Source organism: Ictidomys tridecemlineatus, chromosome 6 (assembly GCF_052094955.1).
Source record: "Ictidomys tridecemlineatus isolate mIctTri1 chromosome 6, mIctTri1.hap1, whole genome shotgun sequence".
Taxonomy (NCBI): Eukaryota; Metazoa; Chordata; class Mammalia; order Rodentia; family Sciuridae; genus Ictidomys; species Ictidomys tridecemlineatus.
The window spans coordinates 34210081-34223984 of record NC_135482.1 but is presented as its reverse complement, the minus strand read 5'-3'; the positions used below and the strand labels follow the sequence as shown (position 1 = coordinate 34223984).

General features: G+C 33.1%; 1 protein-coding gene across 6 annotated transcripts in view; it reads left to right on the top strand.

The window, feature by feature from the left end:
* Tmtc2 (transmembrane O-mannosyltransferase targeting cadherins 2) overlaps nucleotides 1-13904 on the top strand; it is a 376362-nt gene that overhangs the window by 248083 nt on the left and 114375 nt on the right. The window lies entirely within an intron of this gene.

The following is a 13904-nucleotide window of genomic DNA, read 5'->3' as shown; positions in this document are numbered from 1 at the left end:
TTTGTATATATTTTCAGTTATGTTTAGGGATTAATAAAGTACATATCCATTTCAATGAATGTATCAAATTCATGATAATTTGTATTATGTTATTTGTATAATCAGAAGATTCTCAAAACTAAACCTATGCTGGGTGCAGTGCTATATGCCTGTGATCCCAGCTACTTGGAGGCTGAGAGAGGAGGATTGCAAGTTCTAGGCCAGCCTGGGCAACTTGGCAAGACCCTATCTCAAAATAAGAAATAAAAAGTGTTGGAGATACAGCTCAGTTGTACAATGCCCCTGGGTTTAATCCCTAGTACTGCCTCAAACAAACAACAACAAAGAAATCTGCAATGATGTAGAGATTCTGGGGTTTGATGTACATAAAAGATGAGAATAACTGAGCTACTTATATTGTTTTTATTGATCAGGCCTTGAATCTCAGTAGGTTTTTTTTCATGTAATATTTTAGAATGAACAAGAATGTGAAGACCGTAAGTATGTTCCTATAATTATCCCTTTTTCTAGGTTGAGTAATTAACTTCATTATCTTGTCAGTAAGACAGTATATAAATCTCTGGCATGGATTTTTCTAGGTATAAGAGGTCAAGAACGAGAAATCTAATAAAATGCCTTTTACCTTCGATTAATCCCAACCCTCCTGTAAGAAAGTATTAGCACAGCTGTTGGCTAGTAGGCACAGCTGAAAACCACCTGCTCAGCATGTGACTCTCAGAAACAGAATACTCAACATTTAAAGCACCCTGTGGATGTTTTGATAACTGTTTCAAGATAGAAGGGACTTTTGTCCTCAAATCAAATACTTCTTGTGTTTTTCCCCCCAAAACACAAACTTCAAACTCACATCTTCCCTTTTTATTAAATTTTGTTAAGTTTTGCACTATTTCTAGGCCTTCCTTATGCATATAAAATAAATGAGATTAGACTTTGTGACCTTCAGGATTATATAACACTTTGAAATCCTATGATTTGACTAATTTGTGCATGCACAAAAAGTTTCAAACCCTCTCAAACTAGAAAACATCATCTGTAGTAAAACTTAGAAAAAGTTAAAGATGAAATGGGACTCAGTGTTTTTTGTTTGTTTGTTTATTTTCCAGAGAACAGGAAAAATCGTCATTTGGAAAGAAAGGTTAATAAACCCATTCCCAGTTTCTGGGATTCCCACTGTAGTTAGCCTATTCAACTATAAAGTGATTTAATGTTCATGTTAAAAAAGACAGTGGGATGTTTCTTAATTGTTCTTTTCCCTTTTTGATATGATTACATGAGGTAAAGTCTCATGTCATTAAAGGTACTTTAGCCCTTAAATTTTTATGAGTTAAAACAATGCCTCTTACAGTCCAGGATTTTGCCATTCATCTGAAAGGTCCATGTATGTAAAATGTGTACTGAAAATGTGCAGATTTATCCGAAAAAAATTTTTAGGTCATGTTTTAATGTAGATTTTATCCAAAAATTTAACAATCTTAATAATGCCAGATATTTTTCACACCAAAATAAATTCTAAAGGGATTGTATTCTTGTATAAACAGGCATAGCAATTTTACTTTATGATTCTGTTTTTAACTGGAAAGGCCTTATTTCTAATTTTCTTCAATGATTCAATTAGACATCTTTCTTTAAATCAGGATAGGACTCTGAGATCCTTAGCAATAGACTGTGATATCTCTATTATTAATAGAAAGAGGAGGATTCATGTGATATCTCTATTATTAATAGAAAGAGAAGGTGTTCACCATAATTAATGGTTTTCAGAAAATTCATTAAATTATTTTATGTAAATAAATTGGATTGAAAATTCATCTGTTACTTTGGGATCTGTGTCTCGTATGATTTCACAAGTGCTAAGCTCACACAGGCATGGACAGATAAATGTGTCCCTAGGGTTATTGCCTATTCCTTTGTTTTATATTCCATTATAGAGAGAGGTGGTCTCTTTGCCCAGACTTGAAAAGCACCCTACCAATTTTCTATAGGAGGATCCTCATGTGATTTAAAATTCCAGATTTCTTTTATAATTATAGTGGCTGACTTCTGTTTAATTTTATATGAAGATCTGTCAGCTGATCAGGTTTTATAGTTTCAGTGGTTCAGGAAACTATAATTTTTCTCAGAGAGTGAGTTCACCTCCTAATCAAATGGGTTAAATCCCCCGAGTGTTTGCTTTAACTCCTAATACATTTTGATTAGCCTCCATTTGACAAGGAAAAAAATGGCCTCGGAGATAAGCTGCCCTATCAGTTCATCAGTTTCATTAGTCTGTCAGCATGTGCTGATTATCCTATCAAGTTTATCAACAGCCTTGAATGTGTTTTCTAATTCACACATTTACATATTATTAGTGCCCTTTAGGGATCAGTGATGGATTACAATGTCTGGCTAGACATAGCCTGCAAGGATTCATTTTTTTTTTCCATGTCTCATTTATTTACCCCTTCAGGACTTTCACTCCTGAGCACTTGTATGTATATATACAAATATTAGGATTTTTCCCCTATTCTATTTTTTTCTTTTTTTTTTTTAGGAAAAGTTTAGAAAATAAAGGAATATGCATGAAAAAATACATTCATACCTACATGGTATAATAAGTTTAAAAACTAAACTCACTGCAGTACTATTTAAAAACATGCTGGTCCATTTCACTTTCCTTCCCTTTGAACATTTTCTGAAAAATGTCTTACATGACAACATGATACATACCAGTTTACTCATCCTGTAAGCCAGATGAGCATACTTTCCTCACTTGTGAATTAATACAAAATAAGTTTGATTAATTTCCTCCCCACCTTCAATTTTTCATATATTATTTTAAGGTCATTTATTTAATTTTATTGTGGTAGTTCACAAGTAAATATAAACAACATTTAAAGATATATTCTTAATATTCTCTTTGATTGTATAAGACCAAGATATCTGAGTAACAGTTGAGTATCTTTTCTTCCAGAATTTTAGCAAACTGCAAACACAGAAATAACATAAAACAGATATTACTTCATATGCAAATATTAAATTTTTACCCAAGTTCTTATACTCGGTAGGATGTGAAAAACATGAAATATTAAGAAACCAAGTCATAAGATAAATGTTAAAATTGTTCTTAGCCAGTTCTGTCACTTTAATTCTGTGTGCCACAGTTTTCTCCTTAGATAACAGGGGGAGTTAATCTGTCGAGGGGGGCCTCTGAAGCTAGACAGCCTAGGTTCAAATTGTCTGTAACACACTCGGGCTGAGTATTTCTGGGCAGACTACTTAATGGAAGTCTCAGTTTCTTCATGGATAAGATAGCTGTAATAATAGTATCAGTTTGAAAATTGCTTAAAATAATGAAGGTAAAGCATATTGGCCCAAATGCCTGACCTGGGTAAGTGTTTTATAAAGTGACCTTCCTCACTTCTATGAAGCTTAAAGCTCCTAAAGTGGATGATTGTCTACTCTGTCAGTCCATTTTGGAGTAAGCAGTGTAAATAGAATTACTCCATAGATAAGATTTTTGTCATATCGATGGCCTTGCAATCACCAAAGTTCAATAGGGATTCTGTTTCGTTCTGTCTTGTCTGGAATTGTGTATTTTCTCTCCAGGCCCATTTCTGTATTTCCATCAGCAACCACAGTCAGTCTTTCGTTTATCAGTAGCCAAATTAAAACAAAAAGTCAAACAGCATATTCAGCTAATGCCAGCTATCTTAATTCCATTAATAGAGCTCTCCCTATAAATTAAAATGGCCATGTTTAGGTTGAAGGTTTTTTTTTTCCTTTTTCTGTGACATAATTTTTCACAGGTTGAATTTTGGTCTCTGCTCTTTTCATCTCAAGTTTTAGGTGTATTTCAGAGTCACACACATTTCATACGTTAAAATTCTCATAATATTATCTCTCTTATTTTCCAAGATATGAAATTAACACCCAAAGAATTGATTCAGTCTGTTCAGAATTACAGTTTGTGTTTGAGCCAGAAGTATAGTTTCTTGACTTAAATTCAAATGCCTTTTCTATTTAGCCCTTCTTTGTTACAAAAACTGGCTTGTTCTCTGCTATGTCAGAACACCTTTTCTGTACACATTTGATGACGAGTAAAAAAAATAAAATAAAATATATACCCCCCAGTTTAATTATAAAACGTAAACCATCTACAAAATTGTAGTTCATCACAAATGCATTAAATAGGCAGTGTATTTAAAAATTTTTAATGCAGGATAATTTTGAACACCCTCAATTGTTTTCTTCTTTCTCTAATTGTTTATTTCCCTTATTATCTTCACTCAGCATTACTCTTGATAATCCTAAAGGATTATAAGAAATAAAATTAGGCTATAACTTCCTATTATTCTTATCAGTTGGAGCTCTTCTAATCCCAAAGGTCCTTTTGCATCTATTTATTATTTAAAATAAAATTACTTGTCCTTCTCAATGCAAAGTAATTGTTGGGTTTAATTATACAAGCAATTTAGACCATTTTATCTTGATAATATATCTTGACAACAGAAGGGCATAATCTGTGTGGAGTAATGGAGAATTTAGGGTTACTGTCTCATCACTGCAGTCTACAGTCACGGATTGGAATAACTTCTAAAAGTAAATGAAGTATTTTCTTAAAGTCACAAGTGCTGAGTTTGAGAGTGGTAGAGAGAAGGGTGGTAGGAAATATAGTCAGTATGATTCCTGTTCCCATGGAGTTTTCTGAGAGTTCAGAGATTTTTAGTGTCTCCCCTTAGTAAGTAAATAATACCTACAAATGAAATGGAAAATTACTACTCCCACCTAGACAGTATTTTGCCTATCGCTTGGTAGGCTATGCTGTGCTGATTGGGCTATACAAAACATGTAAGAATTCAGGTTTTATAGTTTAATGTGGCACAACTATCACAATTGGCATATATATTCATATTTTTCTGTTCACTGAAATCTACATAATGAATACTATGCATTCATCTTTGGGAAATATTACATTCTTTTTTTTTACATCTCCCCGAGAGGAATTATGTAACAATGGCCCATTGTTTATTTGCCATTATTTTCAACATAGTTTTGACTATTTTGATAATTTCTAGTGTTGTTTTGTTTTATGTATACTCCTGTTACTTTTAAGTCTCAGCCCAATATTGGAAAATATGTTTTCTGCCATTAGCCTTCAGCTAACAAGTCTTTTACTTATATAGATTTGAAATTGAAAAAAATGTTTTCATACTCTCAAAATCTTTTGATTAAATTTTAGCTCTTTGAAGTAGCTCTTTAGGTATAAGAGTTTTTCTCTGATAGTAGTGGGCTGCTCATAGAGAATATAGAAACAATGAAAGGAAAGATGACTTTTTTTTTCATTAGAGCAATGTTTTGGGTAAAAAAAAATAGAATTCTATTTTGAGAAGGAAACTTGTATAAAGAGTTAAATATCTAACCAAGAATCATTAGGTTTTTTATTATTTTGGCGGAAAGAACCGACAAAAGAGGTTCTCAGTGTACCTTCTGAAAGCAAAATGCAAAGTCTTATTTGTAAATCATCTCACCTCTACCTAAATATGTACATTATGTGCTCAGTTCAGCTAGTAGAAAGGGTATAAAAGAAGTCTGTTTCTCTTTCAGCCATCTGTATAGGATGTGTTTTAGTTGAATCAGTTATTTTTCATGGATTATTCTGTGTGTGTGTGTGTGTGTGTGTGTGTGTGTGTTTCCAACCTTACCATATACCAGAATACATTTTAGAGTGAGGATATTTAGATTTTTTGCTCTGATGGTTACATTCTAACTGTGTTCTTCTGTGACTAGTTAAGTGAATTGCTCCAGGCATTTAGCATGCTGACTGTGAATGAGATGGTTTTTAACTGTGAGATTGAACTTCACATCTTTTGAGTGTGGAAGCATTAACACTCCAATAGTGTTAAGCTTCTTGTACCACCTGCTTCCCCTACTTGGAGTCTGGTGAGTTTTCCCATGATCGCTTCCACTGGCACTACTGACGACCCTGAGCCAATCCTATAGATGTCAGTATGACCGTATAAGTGGATTAGACAGCAATCTATACAACTCCCAAAAGAACATTAACTTCTAATTTTTAAGATAATTCTACTTATTTCACTTTCATTTTTTTCATCATCAGAAAAGAAAGACCAGGAGATGCGAGCCAGATATATAAAGTTCATCAGGACCGAGAGACAAAATACAGATTTGAGAAATTTCAGAAATTCACTTCATAAGTAGTCAAAAAGAGGAAAATTGTGAATTTTTAGTCATTTATCAAAAATAATGATTTTCTTTTGTGAATGAAACAAAATCACAGATTTTTGTCCTGAAAGTTAATTTTTCATTATCAAATTGCTATGGTTTAGTTTCTTTCTTTATACCATTCACGCTTGGTATAAATTCCATGTTATGTATGGTTTCAGACTTTAATTGCTAAGCATTAGTCTGTATACTACAAAGGGCAGCATCCAGTTCAGCTGCATTAAATAGGTAATATATTTTGTTTAAAGTTTCAATTAAACCCAGGGCCAGAAGATATATGGTCCCTATGGGGAGTGTGCACACTTGAATGTCAATAGAGGGGTTGCTACAGGATCATGCCTAGGTCTCAATGTTGCTTACTTTCCTGGAAATATGATATGAGACAGTTGATTATATTTCATTGCTATTAAAACCACACAAGCCCACCTGTTACATTAATTCATGCTTTTTCCAGTTTTGTGGTAAAGTGAAAGACTGAAGCCTAAAAACTTTGTTTTTAAATTGAATTATGAGGAAACGAATGTACTCAAATTAATACCTAATTATATCCTTCTTATTCTCTGAATCCCGGATTGTTTCACTGTGTTCTGTTTGAAAAAAAAAAAAAATGTTTTCTGAGGCTTCGATAGAGACAAATGGGGAAAATGTACATATTTTCACCTTTTGTTGGGCAATAGCCGTGAGTGAATGTTTTATTCAGTAGTAAATTGAAGTTGGATTGTATTTAGAAAACTGAGGTGATTTTTATGTTACAACTGGGAAATTCATTAACTAGATTTCAAAATCTGGCATTCTCAAAGATGTCAGCTTTGATGTCACTTAGTTAAATGGACATGGTCATGTGAAAGAAGAAAATTGTGTGTGAAGGATAACCTTGAAAATTAATGTCAAGGAAATGAGAAGTTCTTGTTATACATATTTAGAATAGGCAACAACTGTGGGGGCAGAAAGATGTGGTACTTTTCCTCACCCATTAAAATGGCTGCCCCTGATACTCCTATAAAGAAGAGAGAGGTCCTTAAAGAAAAGTACAGCCAATTTATTTAATCAAAGTTTTATATAATTGGAGTCTTCAGAAATGAAGATCCAAAGACCCAGGGGAAATTATTTTTAGGCTAAGGTTTGAGGAAAAATTGGCAATGGTATAGAAATACGTTTGAACAAAAAAAAAAAAAATGATGTGCTCTAATGGTCATAGACTGAGGGGGAACCCAGCAAGGCCTCTCTGTCCAGATTCATCTTGGTCTTCCTGCGTAATACTCCTTCCTGACACTGGCTTTGGGGCAGAACCCCTGTGGAATGAGCATCTTAGAGGATGAAGGGAGAAGGGAGAGACTGACCTTTCAAGGTCAATGCTTGCTTTGAGGGGAAAAGAGTTGTAATTTTATGACTCTCCCTAGGAAAGAGGAATTCTAATTTCGATGGAGGCAGAAGGTAGTAGCACAGGGAAAAGGTCAGAAAGATCTAGCTTCTGAAGTTCTTTTCAATCTCCTTCAGTTCAACTACTCAGCAAGCCAAAAAGCCTTACTTTGAGGTATTATTGTGTTCTGATTCTCAACAAGAGTAAAAAAGTGAAGTTTGAAACTAAATACATTACTAATTCTGAATGCTATACTGTGGGTTTATTTAGATCTGTCATTTTTAATACATAGGAAAGAATTGTTTTCTACTTAAAAATCTCATATAACCTTCCAAATGCGCTATTATTTAAATTTTACCTACATTGATAGAAACTGTTGTCTTATTTTAAATGAGTAAAGATGGACTACAGCATGCAGTGTTTTATTCCAGAATGAAAGTTGTTTTTGCCGACATGTTAATTATGGAAATGGGATTTTTGTGAATTGTCGTAGAATCTTATTCTCAAGTATTCATTATAAAGAAGATAAATTTTGAATTTTCTGATATGCCTTAGAATTAACACCAATATAGCAATTTATAGTGCAAATAAATTATTCATTGCCTATTATAGAGACATGCTGCTTGATTTCAGGAATGCACATGAGAATATATTCCTTGAAATGTTAATGTAAAACTGAAAAATCGTCCCTTGTACTCTTCTGGCCCACAGGAGGGTCTCTTCCCATTGTCTTGCAACTGTTTGGATTCCTGTTTCTCTGACTCCCAGTTTATTCATTAATTCTTTCCAGGCTAATCTAACTTTTAATCATTCTTTCCTCTAATCCTAACGTTGTTTCTTTTTAAAAACACAGTTAACACTTCTTTGCTTGTTTTTAGTGTTTCTTAAGTATTCTAGTGATGTGAAGCTACTTTATTTACTATATTGTAAATCTAAGCAGTATAATATTACATTTGTGGGAAAGGATCCTCACCTCTCCTTACATGAAGGTAAAACACACACATACACACACACACACACACACACACACACACACACACAGGTTTCTCGCTCCCAAGTTTTGGAAGATTTGAGCACCTAATAGGATTGGCTCCAACATTGGTGGATTGATCATTTTAGTAATCTATTTCCTTGAAAATATAAAGAAAATTGATTAGACTGGAGAACTTCAGAATCCCCAGTTACAAGCCGAGAAATGTTGATACAGGCCCCTGGCTTCTTTCCCAATTAAATTTTCATGGCACATCAGATGTTTCCTATATATCACCTCACACTTAAAACTAGGAACCCTTTTAACTTTCATTGAAGTTTTAGTCTATTTCTTGATGATTAGTATTTTTGACTTAATGAAACACATATTCACATTTTTTCCCTACATTTCCTTTGTTTGGCTTAAACCTAATTCTCAAGCTTCAGAGGCTCCTCCTTAAATTTAATGCTACAGAATTTTCTGAAGTGTTACATTTTGAACCTTTTCATAACCCTTCTTAATTTAGGATTTGGAAGGATTTCATTTTACTTCAATCCCTTCTTTTCAGAAGCTCTGATTGTTAATGTCTATTGTCAGATAGGAAGTGGCCTCTTTTGTGATGGTGTGGATATTTTATGTATTTATTTATGGCTCTGCCCAATAGTCATTGAGGTTTCCAATCAGAATCATTTTATCTGGGCAACTGGACTGTGTTATTTTGTAAGAATAACACAAGGAAATGATTAAGATTGAAACACGAGACAGTCATAAAATCTGACTGTTAAGAGTTAACAGCAAGTTTGTGGCATAGATACATTAAAAACAAAAGCCAGACTCCCTAATGTTTCTATGTCAATGTTAACACTATGAAATAAGAAGTGAGAATTAAAATCACAGCAAGTTAAACTCTTGACATAATTCACCTTGATGTTTTATGTTTCTATCTGACTACAGATTCTAGAAAAAAGCATTATTTGGGGATTGCTCTTTAACAACTTACTTAGTAAAAATGTAAGATCTAAATCCAAGTTGATACATAATGTGATTATCAATTGTATTGTTGTGTGTGTGTGTGTGTGTGTGTGTGTGTGTGTGTGTGTGTGTGTATTGGTACTGGGATAGAACCCAGGGCCTTGCGCATGTGAGGCAAGTACTCTACCAACTGAGCTATGTCCCCAGCCCTCAATTGTATTTTGAGAACTCATTGGAGCCAAAGGCATCTGGACTTAGGTTAAAAGACAGGAAGAGATGAACAATTCTGTGTGTGATTCTGTGCATGTCATAGTCTAGTTGGAATCAGACGAATATAATTGCTGGAGTGGATCCTATTGGTAGATAAAAGGGTGAGGGGCATTTGACTAAATGAAGAATTGAATACTAATTTCAATGGGGAAGCTCTATTTTGTAAAAGTTCCCTTTATCAAATATATTCATAGATTTTAATGTAATAGCAATACATATTCCAAAAGGAATGTTATCAAAAACTTGAATAAAAGTTTCTAAAGTTTCCTTCATAGAATTAAAGGAAACTAGAGCCAAGAAGATTTAAAGAATGATGGATGAGATTTGCTGTACTGGATTTTGAAATATAAAAAGAAATTAGAGCGATTAGAACAATGTTGTAGGGAGATAAGAACAGGAAACCAGACAAATAATACAAAGAAGCCCTAGAAACAGATCAAAACTCACGTAAGGCTTTTGTAGATAATAAATGTGAGATTAATATTTATGAGGGAATGAAATCCTTATAAAAGTTAATCTGGGATAATTAAATGTCTAGATAAGAATAAAATTAGAATCTGGCCTCCTACCATAAGGCAAAATATTTCATATGGAATAAGTAGCTGATTTTAATAATGAAACTATGTAATTAGAAGAGAATTCATATCCCTATCGGATAGACAAAAAATTTTGTAAAATGTAAGATCTAAATACAAGTTGATACATAGTGTGATTATCAATTGTATTGTTCTGTTTTTTTTTTTTTTTGTGTGTGTGTGTGTGTGTATGTGTTGGTGCTGGGATTGAACCCAGGGCCTTGTGCATGTGAGGCAAGTACCTTACCAAATGAGTTATGTCCCCAGCCCCTCAATTGTATTTTGAGGACTCATTGGACCCAAAGGCATCTGAACTTAGGTTGAAATATAGGAAGAGAAAACAGTCCAAGAATTCCAGCATTATATATATTATATATATTTATTCTAAGGTTATACAAACAGATGTGTTTTAAAAAGTTATACAACAAGACTATAATTGATGAAGTAGGTACAACTGGTACATGAAAATTTGGTAGGGTAATTTGAATATACAAATGAATAAATACTGATCCTGAATGAAAAAATGAAATTTTGGAAATCTTTCACAGTCTTATTTAAAATAACGGAGTGTGAGAAGAAACTTAACTACTTAAAGGTGGCAAAATATTTTACTAAGTAATTTTTAAAAAAATGTAAATAGAATTCTTGGGAAACAAAAAATTTTGTCATTGCCTAGCTATGGGTGATATAATTTATTCAATTTTTATGAAATTATGATCTTTTGGAATTTCTACAATAAGCAGGTGAGATGTTTATAATTAAAAGACAAGTATAAATTAAATATAATAAAAAGGAATAATCAAGACTTGGTCTAGGTACACAAATTCAGTGAAATTCCTGAGTAATAAATATTTAGAAAATTGTTTTGAGTACATCTAAAATGATATCTGGGATACACTGAAAATTTCTTTCTTTTTCATTAAATTGTAAGTACCATGAAGGAAATAATTATCTTTATTGCTACTAATGTATTATTCATGACAGTTCACTTAAATTTGTAGGAAAGGTAACAAGAATTGTTTTTTACAAAAGCATTTGTAACAATTTCTTTAATTTCTAAACAATTACTTTAGAAGTTGTGAAAGGGGTACTTTTGATAAAGGTAATGACAAAGGTTTAACAAAACAAAATCTATAATGAATTTTAATATCGGAATACATGCTCTGTTCTTTATCTCTAAGTAGGAGCTGTCCAGTAATTTGAAACATAAGAAACAGTGAGATCTAGACTATTACATCATCAATAACCCAGTATTTTTTCCTTGAGGACTTGGCCTTTGCCTGGGTTATTTGACATGGGGCTTTTTAGGGAGGAAGAGTGACATTATTTGTTCTACATCTGAAACTGGTTTACATCTGCCTGAAGCCAGCCTAGAGACATCCAAATCCCTTTTGTCTGTGAGTGAATTGGAAATAAATCTGGGTGATGAACCTGATCGCTCTATCATCGCGCAGCAAATCTTCTCATTCTTATGAAAGGACCTCTATTATGTCATTTTTTTTCAGGATGGGAAGGAAAAATAGTCATCATTGCTTCTTTGCCCCTGGGTATTATAAACATTTTTTTCTGTTATTGTAAATTTTAAAAAAAGTTACTGTCCGAGAGAAGATAACTTAACCCTCTTTTCCCCTCCCTATTCCTGACCAACTATCTTTCTTATTATTTTCTCCCTTATTGAATTTACTGAAATTTCTTTTCCTGTGGCTGTTGCCTTTATGGGAGTTTTTACAATTTTAATGATACAGTCAAGCTTGACATATTATATACCTCCCTTCTAAAATACATCGATTTATGGCACTTTTGCCGTCATTTGTATAGCATGATGTAGTGGAAAGTGCCAGAGAAAACTCTTTAATATGAATTCTGAATTTGGCATTTGCTTGTTTTTGATTTTGAGCAAATCAGTTAAGCTTAGTGAGTCACTTTTACCTCATTTATAATATGAGACTGATGTTAATTACAGTGTATGGATAATGTAAAGGTAGAAAGAGAATATATTTAAGATGTCTGTAGGTAGCCAATAAATAATAAGCATGTGTCAGGCAGCTTGACACAATAGGAAAACATCATGGCTTTAGAGCCATTTGGTCCTTTTAGGATGGCATTATTGTCCCTGTGCAAGTCACTCCTCATTCTATAACCTTCCCCTCCCTTCATAAAATGGATATGTTAGTCATTATTGTAGATTATAAATGAGAAATGTGAAGTTCTACCTTGCCAGTGCTAGCAACATAGCAAATACTTGTTCTTGTATTATTTGTTGCTAAAATCTTTAATGAGTTGCCTTTTTAACACATCCATTTATCCCTGATTTATTTTTTTGCATTTCAGGTTTTGTATCTTGATTTTATTTTCACATTTATGGACATCTGTGTGCACGTGTGTGCAGATTACCCAAAAAAAAAAAACAATTTATGTCTTATATTCCACATATTTTCCTCTTAAGAATTGAATAACATATGTGTAGGAAGCATTTTTAAAGGTCAGCCCTGGATTACTATTGCTCTTCCTTATTCTTTTAATTCAATAGATAAGCCCAAGGCAGAGGGAAATGAATCTGATGGCCAATGTATTACAGCTAGTAAACAATTTTCTATGAGTAAGAGTATCATTTTCACCTGAGCTGAGAAGTTGGACTATTTGTGATTATCCTCCACCATCTAGTTAAAGCAATGTGTTGAGGACAGGTTGTCCTGGGTTTAAATTGCAGCTTTACCACTTAGTATGTTTATGATATTTTGTTACATAGTCACTCTGCTGATCATCTTTTTCATCTCTAAAATCCAGATAATGGCATTTCTTAATAACCAGTGAGATGCATATATAAAGCAACTAATACAGAGTTTGAAAATAGGTTTCACGTTACATTATGAACAGTTGATTAGTGGGATGATGGAGTAATGTGTTAAAGCTGCTAATGAGGCTGAGAGAACAAGTTCTGCATGTCCATATGTGTTGAATAGGAAGAGTGGATACACATAAGTAGGACATTGCCACTTGTAACTCGGTACTCCAATTCATAGTTCACACTTAATATAGAAAGAACTACTACTGTCATGACAACCAAACATGTTTTCACCTCTCTTTTTTTATGATGGTGTAGTTTACAGACTGTTTTGAGAAATAAATACAAATATATATGTTTGAGTAGATACATACATTTTTGTTCATATTATACATTATTTGTCATCAATTTTTTTTTCTTTATTCTTTTTCTCTTCTTTCTTTTCTTTTCTTTTTTTTTTTTTTTTTTAACTAACCAGCCAAGCATAGGGCATTTAAAAGGTCAGGAGACTCAAACTAATTTAACTGATCAGATGTATTTGTACTGACAGTTACTGTGCTAATAAAAAAAAATTGTGACTTTTCAAAAGGTAGAGAATTCTTCTTTGAAGCAAAAAAGTGACAGCCAATGTTGGTAATACATTAGAAAAGGGTTCTGTGCTTCTAGTGAAAAAGACTATAATGATTATGATTGGTTAAGCTATAAAGGTCTCTCTGGGAAATAATACGTTACTAAGCTATTTCCTGGTGT